The sequence below is a fragment of the Cebus imitator genome, unplaced genomic scaffold, assembly GCF_001604975.1.
Source record: "Cebus imitator isolate Cc_AM_T3 unplaced genomic scaffold, Cebus_imitator-1.0 Scaffold126, whole genome shotgun sequence".
In the NCBI taxonomy this organism is placed as follows: domain Eukaryota; kingdom Metazoa; phylum Chordata; class Mammalia; order Primates; family Cebidae; genus Cebus; species Cebus imitator.
Genome location: NW_016107441.1, coordinates 3,322,303 through 3,334,145, shown reverse-complemented (window position 1 = coordinate 3,334,145; position 11,843 = coordinate 3,322,303).

The following is an 11,843-nucleotide window of genomic DNA, read 5'->3' as shown; positions in this document are numbered from 1 at the left end:
ATTACAGGCATGCACCACCATGCCCAGCTAATTTTTTGTATTTTTAGTAGAGACGGGGTTTCACCATGTTGACCAGGATGGTCTCGATCTCTTGACCTCGTGATCCACCCGCCTCGGCCTCCCAAAGTGCTGGGATTACAGGCTTGAGCCACCAAGCCCGGCCAAATTCTTTATACACATCTCTTTTTCCCTTCAAAGACTGTCCTGGGCTACCATGTAGTCATTACTCTCTATCTGTCCCCAAGCCCCCTGTACCCTCTGAGACCCTCTTCATCACTCTCTGCATTCTCAAATAGAGGAAGTTGGGCTTAGCCTGCCCACTTCCAAGCTTGTGTCCTATGTCTATCACTTAATGTTGTCTTGAGGTATAGTACGCCTAAGTTCCACAGCAACTGAGACTTCAGATCTTGTCCAGATCCATCCCCTGAAATGGTGCAGCAGGTAGCAGACATTATTCTTGCCTGAAGACCTCATGCAGCCTACAAATGGGCAGGCCAGAAATGCTAGGTGAATGCCACTCTATTGGGTGATGGATGGGAGTTGGCCAATAAGTACCTGATATAGTTTGGCTGTGTCCCCACCCAAATCTCATCTTGAATTGTAACCCTCTTAATCCCCACATGTCATGAGAGGGACCCTGTTGGAAGTAATTGAATCATGGGGGTGGGTTTTTCCAAGCTGTTCTCATGATAGTGAATATATCTCATGAGATCTGATGGTTTTATAAAGTACAGTTCCCCTGTACACACTCTCTTGCCTGCCACCATGTAAGATGTGCCTTTGCTCCTTCTTTGCCTTCCACCATGATTATGAGGCCTCCCCAGTCATGTGAAACTGTGAGTCCATTAAACCTCTTTTTCTTTATAAATTACCCAGTCTCGGGTATTCCTTCATAGCAGTATGAAAATGGACTAATATAGTACTTTAATTTCCTTTTCCTTGGATGGGGCAGCTCTGAGGCATGTTCTATACTGTATACTTGAAGATTCAGAAGATTTGAACCCCAGGTACTCACAGCAGTCACCCTCTCACTAATATACCCAGTATTGGCTCCTCTCCCTTCCCTGTCTTTCTTAACCCACTCCCTTATCATCACTTCTCCAGATCACCTCCCAAGTAAACTACATGCATCCTGAGCTTGGTCTCAGAGTCTTCTTTTGGAGGAATTCAACCTCAAACAGATGGTATGTGTGTTTAAGTGTGTGTGCACACTTATATGTGCGAATGCATATAAGTGTGTAAATGATATTAAGAGTAAGTAGATACTTTTCTGGCTATAAATACCGGTTCCTTCTTTTCTTATTGTGGTGTAAGGCAAACAGTTAGCATTCAATAATTGGTAGCCATGATGATCATGATGGTGATAACTTTGGTGAGGGTGAATCTCTGTGTACTAGGCATTGTCCCCCAGGAATCTTCTCCATAGACTCTTCTTGCTTGTTGCTTGAACATGTGAACTCATGGGTACCTTTTTACTTGTACCACTCTCTACCTGCCCCCAAGCCCCATTCTCCTTAGGAGACCCTCCTAATCACTTTCTGTATTCTCAGCTACAGGAAGTTAGTTGCAGCCTCTAGTATGGCTTTAGTAGTAATAATGACCTATAACTTCTAAAGGATATTTTAGAGTTTATAAAATGAGTTGATATTCATTCATTCACTTACGCAGGCATTTATGGAACTATCATGTTTCAAATGTCTACCACATGCTGGGCATTGGCCAAGGTTCTGGAAGAACGGCATGGACCAACATTGGCAAGGCCTGTGCCCTCATGGAACTTAGGTTCTAGTAGTAGAGAGGCACACAACTTAACAGTGAATTAATTTAATTGATATTCTAAACAGATATTTAAAAACACATATCTTTGGGAGGTCGAGGTGGGCGGATCATTTGAGGTCAGGAGTTCTCAGCCTGGCCAACATGGTGGAACCCTGTCTCTACTAAAAGTACAAAAATTAGCTGGGCATGTGGCAGGCACCTGTAGTCCCAGCTACTCAGGAGGCTGAGACAGGAGAATTGCTTGAACCTGAGAGGTGGAGGTTGCAGTGAGCTGAGATTGTGCCACTGTACTCCAGCCTAGGTGACAGAGTGAGACTCTGTCTACAAACAAACAAACAAACAAACATATCTACAAACAAACAATTAATCAAGAGCTTAGACCATAGTAAGTGCTGCACAGAAAACAGAACAGGACAGTCTTATAGGGAGGGTCTGGGGAGTACTTTTTAGGTGAGTGACCAGGGTCAGTGACTGCAGAGAGAACAAGCAGTCATAAGTCCAGGTATTTAGAGGATGGAGATTATACATTTCATCCTTTTTCTTTTTCTTTTTTTTTTTTTTAGACAGGATCTTGCTCTGTTGCCCAAGCAAGTGCAGTGGTGTGATCATGGCTCACTGTAGCCTTGAAATTCCAGGCACAATTATCTTCTCACTTCAGCCTGCTGAGTAGCTGGGACCTCAGTGCATGCCACCACACACAGCTAATTTTTATTTTATTTTATTTTATTTTAGTAACAGGGTTTTACCATGTTGCTCAGGCTAGCCTTGAACTCCTGGATTCAAGTGATCCCCCTGCCTCAGCCTCCCAAAGTGCTAGGACAATAAGTGTAAGCCACCATGCCTGGCTTCTCATCTTGGAATCTTAAAATAACTTTGGGTACTTACTATTCTTTCTTTCAGGCCTTATTTTTTCTAATAAGGAAGCTGTGGATCAGAGAAATCTGGTAATTTTCCCTAGGTCATGGAATAGGGAACTGTCCCAGTTGTTTGGAGTTTACTCAGACGGTATTGCATAGAAGATCTCATATGAAAACATCAGGAATACAGATGATCTCTCTGTCCACCCCAACCCCAACTCCCAGTGTTGGGGATATGATCAGCTTTAAGCCAAATATCACTGATGACTTCCCTCTCCTGCCTGCTTAGTGCTCCTGGCCAAGACACACAGCAGGAGGAAGGCAGCCCTCACCAGTCTTTCCACAACAGAGCCAGCTGGGTGCCTGGAGCAACAGACGCTGCCTGGTCCACAGTAGTGGCCAAAGATGCCAGCTGCCACCTCACAGTCTTTGGATGATGCAATGGTTCAGGGAAGTGTCATTGCTAACTCATTTACACCTCTGTGCTGCATGTGGCAGCCACAGAACCACAGCGAGGGTGCAGAGGTGGGCTTCCACTTCCAGACACTGCTGATGATGGGCAGTTGGCTGGGAAGGCTCACTCCTGCCTGCAGCCAGGCAGGTATGCCCTCCTAGTTCAGGTTCTGAGGTTGGAATTCCATAGCTACAACTTTTCTGAGTTAACCACCACTCAGGCAACTAATCAGTGATGCCTGTTGTCTAAAGTTTTCCTTTATGTGGAAACAGAGGCATGGATCAGGCAATGATTTGTTCATAGTCATTGCAATCATGAGCACCAGTGAGAACTTAGGAACTCTAATAAATTTCTGTCTTCAACCAAGTGTTGAGTGTCTGCTATGTGTCAGGCACTGTGCTAGGTGCTGAGAAGCTCGCTTCTACTGAGGAAGACAGAAACATAAATGGTGATGAGCATTGTATTAGAAGTGATGCCACAGGAATAGTGTGGGGCCTCTCCAGGGGGATCCTGAGGTAGGGAGGCCACACTTCTCCAGTAGTGGAGAGGGCAGACAGGGTGCATGGGGTTCTGAAGGTCTGATGCAAAGGTAATGTTTGAGCTGTTCACTACTCTTTCCAATAAGTTATATTAGAGTCTTTCATTTATTTAAACTCATTTTATTTAAAATATACACTTATTTTTATTTTTAACTTCAATTTTAAATTTGAGTATTTAATCATGAAAAAAAGAAAAGCATTACCATCAACCTGTGTGAGTTGCTGTATCTGGTCTCAAAATGTATGTATGTTTCAATTTCTTCAGGAAGACTGAATGAGTTCAAATATATAAAGTACTTAGAACAGGGTCCTGCACTATGCTATCATCTTGCCTTCTCTCTCAGCGGACATTGGATATCCATAGGTGGAAATTGGGTGTGAAAGAGCAACTGCAGCAATTAATGCACCTGCAAGCTCCAAATCCTGCTCCTGGGGACTGCAGGTGCTACCTCTGGCCTCAGTGAGGTGAAGTCAGGGATGAAGCCTACACCACAGTAAACTCAGCAATGCTGTTGTGAGGATCACTGTGGGATATCATTTCAGTGTATCAACATGGTGCTTCTCTCTCACTTTTTTTATTTTTTTTTATTTTTTTTATTTTTTGAGACAGGATCTTGCTCTGTCACTCAGGCTGGAGTGCAGTGGCACAATGATGGTTCACTACAGCCTCGATCTCCTGAGCTCAAGCACCTTAGCCTCTGAAAAGCTGGGAATACAGGTGCATGCCAACATTCCAAGCTTATTTTTGTATTTTCTGTAGAGATGGGGTTCTGCCATGTCGCCCAGCTGGTCTCAAACTTTTGGGCTTAAGCAGTTTTCCTGTCTTGGCCTCCCAAAGTGCTGGGACTATAGACATGAGCCACTGCACCCAGCCTTATTGTTTCTCAAAAAACACACATGTGGCCTCTGGGCTTTTTGTTTGTTGCAGGCCAGCATTTATTTCATTTGCTAAAACACACATATAAATAAACTGACAAAAAGCCTACAGTGCAAAGCATTCCTACTGAGAGGCAAGACACACATTTAGGCAAATAAGGGGACCAAAATGATCTATCTCAGTCATGTCCAGAGCCTGTTGGGCTTGTGACTGGGCTTGGAGAGGTTCTGCACAAAGAAATGACACTTTGAAGTGGTGCTTGGGCCTCTGGTGTTTGCTGGGAACCTTGCAGAATAAACTGCTTCCTAGCATCTCATGGGAGGGGCTGTCAAAGGCTATGATAGGTCAGTTGTGAGTGGAGGTTTGGATTTCAGAACGGAGCAGTAGATGGGAACTTAGTATACATTATTCTCATTATCTATGTATATATGCATATATGCAATTATATATCATTTATTTACATTTATTGTTTATAAATATGTGCACATCTCTTTGTATGTGTGCACGTGTGTGTGCGTGTGTGTGTGTGTGTGTGTGTGTGTGTTTCCTCACCTGCATGGAAAAATCTTGTTCCCAGAGAGGGTCTAGCACATTAAAGACCCATCAAAATACATCTCAGACAAATAGCCAGCTGGTCCCAGGTGTTGGGGTGGCCACACACAAGCTGTCAAGGAACACAAATAGCATTTGCCTCGTGCTCAGGATACAGAGTGTCTCCAAGTCCTCCTAGTGTTTGGGAGGCAGAAGGAAGCTCAGGATCTGGCACATGCCAAGGAAAAGATAACTTCCAAACCCAGTTTTGGGGCCCACAGGAGAAGAGTAGATTCTGCAGCTGTTCTGTCTCTGTGCTTTTACAGATGTCATTGTCCCTTCCTTTCCCTGAGATTTTGTCTTTTAAAGAAGGCCATCTGCCTAAAGCTACCCTTTAAAACCCTGCCCAGAGTTTGTTAATTGAATCATACCACTGCTTAAAACCTTCAACAATTCCCCAATGCGTAGGAATGGAAGTCCAAATCCTAAGCTTGGCACCCATAGTCTTCCCTAATATGGCCTTAAACCCACAGCTCCTCTACTCCATTTTTCAACCACAGCATGGAGACTCACCAGTATACAAATAAGCCTGTATTTACCACTTTGGGACCTTTGCAGACACTATTTCCTCTGCCTGAGGCCTTCTTTTCTCTTCCTTTATCCTAACCTTGTCATTTATATGACAATATTTTATTTGTCTGGTGGGTCTGTTATATGCTAGACATAATTCAAGTGCTATTTGAAATGACCATAGTGGTAGATTGCAGGCAGGGCCACAAATTCTTCACTTCCCTGAATCCATGTCCCCTTGCCACGCCCTCCAGTTCTGACTCTGGGTTTAGTCATGTGATTTGCTTTGGGCAGTGGGATGTTAGCAAATGTGATGCAAATGGAGGCCTGAAAAGGGCTTTAATTCTTCTTTCTTGGAAATCTTCTGTCACCATGTGAATGAGTCTGGGCTAGCCTGCTGGAAGCTGAGAAACCTTTCGAAACAGAGGCAATCTATCCCAACAGAGGGTTCTAGACCAATCAGCCCCAAGTTGACCTGGCATCTGTTCACAGATGCATGCCAGCTACAGAATCCTGTGCTAAACAAATGGTTATTTTAAGTTACACATTTTGGGTGGTTTGTTGAATATGGTAGATAAATAATGCAGCCATCAGTTGTTTTTACCCGTTTAATATCTCTTACTCTTCTGTTGGTAATAGCAAATATATAAACACCTTCCTCTGTTCTCATCTATGCTACATGCTTCTAGTGAATTTGATTTGAACTGCTGCCTCTGACTCCAGAGATGGCCGAGCAGTGTATCCCTGGCTACCATAATGGGCACATAACTCAAGATGGTTCAATGAGACTAAGGCCTAGAATTTGTCCCAATGACATTCTTGGAATAATGATGCCGTTTTCCTACTGAGATGGCTTGGCTTGGAGAATATGAGCCTCAAGAAGCTGTTAGTAATCTTGCCACTGTGAGGTGAGAGCCTGCCTTAGAGAAGAGAGAAGAACTGAGAGACAGAGAGTGAGTCCTGCAGACATCACATGTGATCCTGGATCAGCCTGTGCCTGTACTTCCATCTCTCCTTGGGGTTTTCACTTACATAACACAACAACAATAACAACAACCACAACAAAAACCAACTCCTATATTTCTGCTTAGCCAGTATGAATGGAATCAGTCATTTACAACCAAAAGTTTCTGATGTAGTTACACTGCCCAAATGCTACCTTCTCTAAGAAACTACCTTGTCTCCTAGCAAGAATGGGGTTCATACAGATTTTTTTTTTTTTGCATGTGGTCAAGAACACTAATTTCAAATCAGAGACACCTGAGTTCAAATCCTGGGTTTGCCATTTGCTAGCTGTGGATACCAGGCAAGCAACTTAACATCACTAAGCCTGGATCAAATCGCTACTTTAATATTAGACACCACACAGGATTGTTGTGAAGGTTATATGAAGAAACTGCATGTGTAAATCACTTGGTACACATTTAGCAATCGCTATTATTGTGGGAAAAAATTAATTATTCCTTACTTCCTGATGGCAAGAATAGTGGCTTAAATGGTCCTTTTTTTATTCCTTGTCATTTTTTTTTCTGAACTCAGTGTATTACATAAAACTTTAAAGACAGTAGGGACACAATCTTTTATATGTGGGTTTCTTGGGCAGGATAATACGTTATACATCCTTTCATGAGAACCAGACCAACAGGTGTGAGTCCTGGGACTTTTGCTGGAACTACTGAGACAAAGAAGCTCTCTTTTCACTGGGATTGCTAGGCTAGAAGGACAAGGCCAGGAGTTTGTGGTCCTTATCCTGCAACCAAGAACAAGAGCCTATGTTGGTGTGTGTGTATAGGCAGGGCTGGGGAGAGGGGGGAGGAAGTAGTGGAGATAGCAACACAGAGGAAAGCCATGGACTGTCAGGACATGTTTTAGTTCCTGTATCCAGCCATACCTGAGGACCAACTTACCCCTAGACTTTTGAGTTACTTCAGCTAATGTATTTTTTTTTTTTATTTAAGCCAGTAAAAATTGAGTTCTGTCATGGAAATAATCCTAAACAACCTCTCTGAGCCTCAATTTTGTCTTCTGCTAAGTGGAGTTTGATAACACCACTCCTACACATATAAGATGTCTGTCACAATGCTGGCACATAGTAGTAACTGTCCTCCTTCCTCTGAGCTCTGGGAGTGAAGGTGACTATGCCCCTCTTTTTTACATGCAGCAGCTCATCCTTTGTTGGCCAAATGACTAAAAATTGCTCAGAAGGCTGACAGAAGGGCCAGAAGCCTTCTTTCCCTGATGCAAATAGCATCATTTTTTCTGGGTAGATGGAAGAGCTCAGTGGAATATGTATTTGTCCCTGAGCTCTGGTTTTGGATTGCTACCCGGATGTGCCCAACAGATAGCCTTCTGTGTTCTACATACCACAGTCAGATGATAAACCTTTGATTTTTCCTCTTCTCTGATTCTTGGGAATAATGTGGTCCATAATGAATTACATCCCCAAGAATAGCTGTAATTGTAACAATGCCGCAGAGAGGGAGCTGGCAAATCAGCCAGTCCTGCGAAATGCGCCTGCTTGGTTCCAATCACTCTCTTTGGAATGAGTACCATCCTTATTTGTTTTTTTCTATCCCAAATTTCTGATAAGCATTAGGCTTTCTGTGGGAAGTGGAGAATAAAAACCAGACATATGGGAGGTTTTATTCTCAGGTTGAGTGCTTTATTCTCTTGTATGTTCAATTTCCCTAGAAATTTGATTACAGTGAAAGATTTCTGCACCACTTCTGCTACCACCAACCCTATATCATTTCAAGAAATTGACACCTCCGTTACCTGGAGATGCAGAATCTTTTTTATGCTGTCCAAGATGCTGATAAATAGTATTCTTATGGAAATCACCGGGGAGGCAGCTTGGGTCAGCTCAAAGGCTGTGCTGTGCACAGTTAGGGAGAAGTATGGCTAGGGTTCCAGACTACAGGGTTGGTAGGGAGGGGAAGCTCCAGACCACCTTGAGTCCTTTCTTGTCAGCATGTCTTTTTGGAAGGCCCTATTCATCTTGGCTCTCTCTCAGCCCCTGGGATCCACACAGAACCAAATAATGAGCAGTCCAGAGCCAGGATGGTAAATACAACTTTCTAATGCTAAACTGGAAAGGCAGGTAAACATAAGCAGAATCAGTACCAATTATATGTAGTAGTTGCCACAATTGCTCGTGTATGATGTGCCAGGCACTGTGTCAAGTATGCTGTATCATTTTCTCATGTAATCCTTATGACAACCCAGCAAGTTAGGTACAATTATTGTCCCTGTATTTTAGCAAAAAATCTTCTGGAACTTAAAAAGAAAAATGGTTTGATCCAGGGAAATAGATTGGTTTTGCCCTCAGGTCTGCCTGACACCACGAGAATCCACCCTTCTAACCATCAGTGAATGTGCTCAAGAGTTCTAGAATCCATGGGAAGGTCAGCCCCTGACTCACTTGGTGATTAAGAGCAAGCCACTTACTCATGGAGTTTTGAATTCACAGCTATGAAATTAGTGGGTTAGCTCTAAGACCTTGAATTAACTAGGTAGCCCTGTTTTAGTGGTGAGCTCCCTGTTCCTGAATGTAAGCTTGAAGCATAGCTAGGGAAACACATGGCAACAACATGACAGAGGGGATTCAATCACAGGATGGCAAGATGGGTCAACATGACCTTTATTGTTCTTTCTTCTATGAGAGTCTTATGCCAATTTGTCTTACAAATAGAAATTTTCAAATTTTCAAATTGAGAAGGCCAGCACTTGTGCTCCCTGGGACCTGATCTTGCCAATTTTGAGGCTGCTCTATTTGTCTGCTGCAATTTGCTATGGTGACTCAGCAGGAGGCAGGGAGGAGGCACAACAGCCCAAGCTCAGCCTTCCTCCTGAAGACATTGCTTGGCTAAGGGACGGGACACTGGGTGGGAGGGCCCCAAGATAATTGCTCTGAATATATTTGTTACTGATGTTCCTTTTGTCTTCAGCAGGCACCAGCTTTCCCCACCTCTAGTGGAGTTCTCACTTGGTTGAGCACCTGAACAAACGCCCATTAGGGGAGCTTGTCACTTTCTTATTTGAGGGAAATGTCTGACACAGAAGGGCAGGTACCACTTAAAATGTCAAGGCAGCAGTGTAGCTAGCAGGTAAATTTCTGTGTAAAACTCCACTTTCTGCTTTGGAGAAAGGAAATGATGTTAGGATTCTTGTATGGCAGTCAGAGGTGAAGATTATTTTCAGCCGGAGAGGAAGGGGTAGATGATCTCAGTAATCTAGACAGTTCTTTCATCAGTTTAAGATTCCACTGCTTACTCCTCCAAACTCCCAATATTTCTGGTCTTCACTCAAGGCACCCTCTTCTACCTCCAAGGCTCCTTTTCATGTTCCCCATTAATCAACACTTCTTCTGCCATTACCTCCTCTGTCTCTACTGCAGTGTCCACATTCCTCTCAAAATAATGTCCTAACTTATCTTCCTGATCCTGACATCGCTGAATGGCAGTCTATTCTGCAGGCAGTCCTCAACAACAACTTCCCAGCAGAGAAAATTTCAATGGTTTTTGAGTGTTTACAGAAAACAAAAGACACCTCCCCCACAACCCCCAAACCTAACACTTAGGAGTGCTTGCTGCATGATGCCAGGAACTATGCTAGGCACTTCATGCATTAACTTGTTTTTCATAGCAGCTCTATGAGGTGGGTACTAATAGGTACACATTACAGCTGAGTAAAATGAGGCTGAGAGATTAAATAACCTGCTTAAAGCCTCCCTACTTGCAAGTGCCTAACCCAGATTTAAACCAAAGTGGTCTGCATTTTTCTCTCACTTTCTTTTATTATTACTATTCATAGACTATTTTTTAGAGAAGTTTTATGTTTACAGAAAAACAGAGCAGAAATTACAGTTCCCATATACCCTCTTATCCCCATCTCAGTTTCCCTGTTATTAACATTTGCATTAGTGTGGTTTATTTGTTATAAATAAGGAATCTACATTGACACATCATAGTGACCCAGTCCATAGTTCACACCAGTATTCACTCTTGGTGTTGTACATTCTATGGGTTTTGACAAATGTGTAATGAAATGTATCTACCTTATAGTATCATATAGAATGGTTCCACAGCCCTAAAAATGCCCTGTGCCCCACCTATTCTTCCCCTCCTTCCTCGTCCCATATGCCTGGCAACCACTGATCTTTTCACTGTCTTCATAGATTTGCCTTTTCCACTTGCCATATATTTAAAAGCATGCAGTAATATATGGCCTTTTCAGATTGGCTTCTCTCACTTAGCAATATGCGTTTAAGGTTCCTCTGTGTCTTTCTGTGGCTTGACAGCTCATTTATTTTCTTTTCCTTTTTTCTTTCTTTTTTTGCTGAATAATATTCTATTGTATGGATGTACCACACTTTGTTTATCCTGGTATATATTTTTAATTTTTACAATCTGTAGCTTCCTTGAAGGCAGATTACTTAGGCTGAAGTTTCAGGTATTTCCTAATCTGACCCTCACCTTTCTTTCCAACTTTATTCTGACCTCACTGTTCCCTGCATATGACCTTCATTTCTCCAAGCTGTTGCTTGAACTGTTCCTATTTCCAGGAATGTTCAAGCACGACAGCCATCACCCCACTGACATACAGCCGGTGGGGAACCTAAGACCAGACCTAAACCCATTACTGAATTGCATTTCCCAGGGGATTGGTTTGGGAATGAGAATGTTACATAGTGGGAACCAATGAAACCTGCATTGAGAGTTCATAAATTTGAAGTTGAGAGGTGTGAGGAGCAGTGGCAGCTCTATTGTGGCCCAAGGGAGAATCTGTCTGAGAATAAGGTCATTTATGGGAGAAATTAAAAAGAGAAATTAGGTCACAAGGATATAATTTGCACCCCCAAATCAAACTGTACATATGTGCTCTTATATATTCTTTTTCATTCAAGCATATTTTGGTTGGGTCTCTGATATTTGCTACTCAAAGGACTTACCAATACAGGTGGAGAATGGTAGGTACTCTAAGAACAATATGGCTCACCTTTCCCAACAGACTATCTGTGGATTCACTATTCATTCAACAGACATTTATCACATATCTATTATGTTCCAGATACTGCACTGAGTGTTGGCCACTGGAAAGGACTGACAAGAGCTTTTTGAAGTACACGGTTAGTGAATCCATGCATATGGCAGTCCCATCTGCACTTATAATCACATTTCTTTAGCAAACGTTTATTGTAGGAACACATGGGGTGGTGCGAGGAGTTTTTCTGGGTA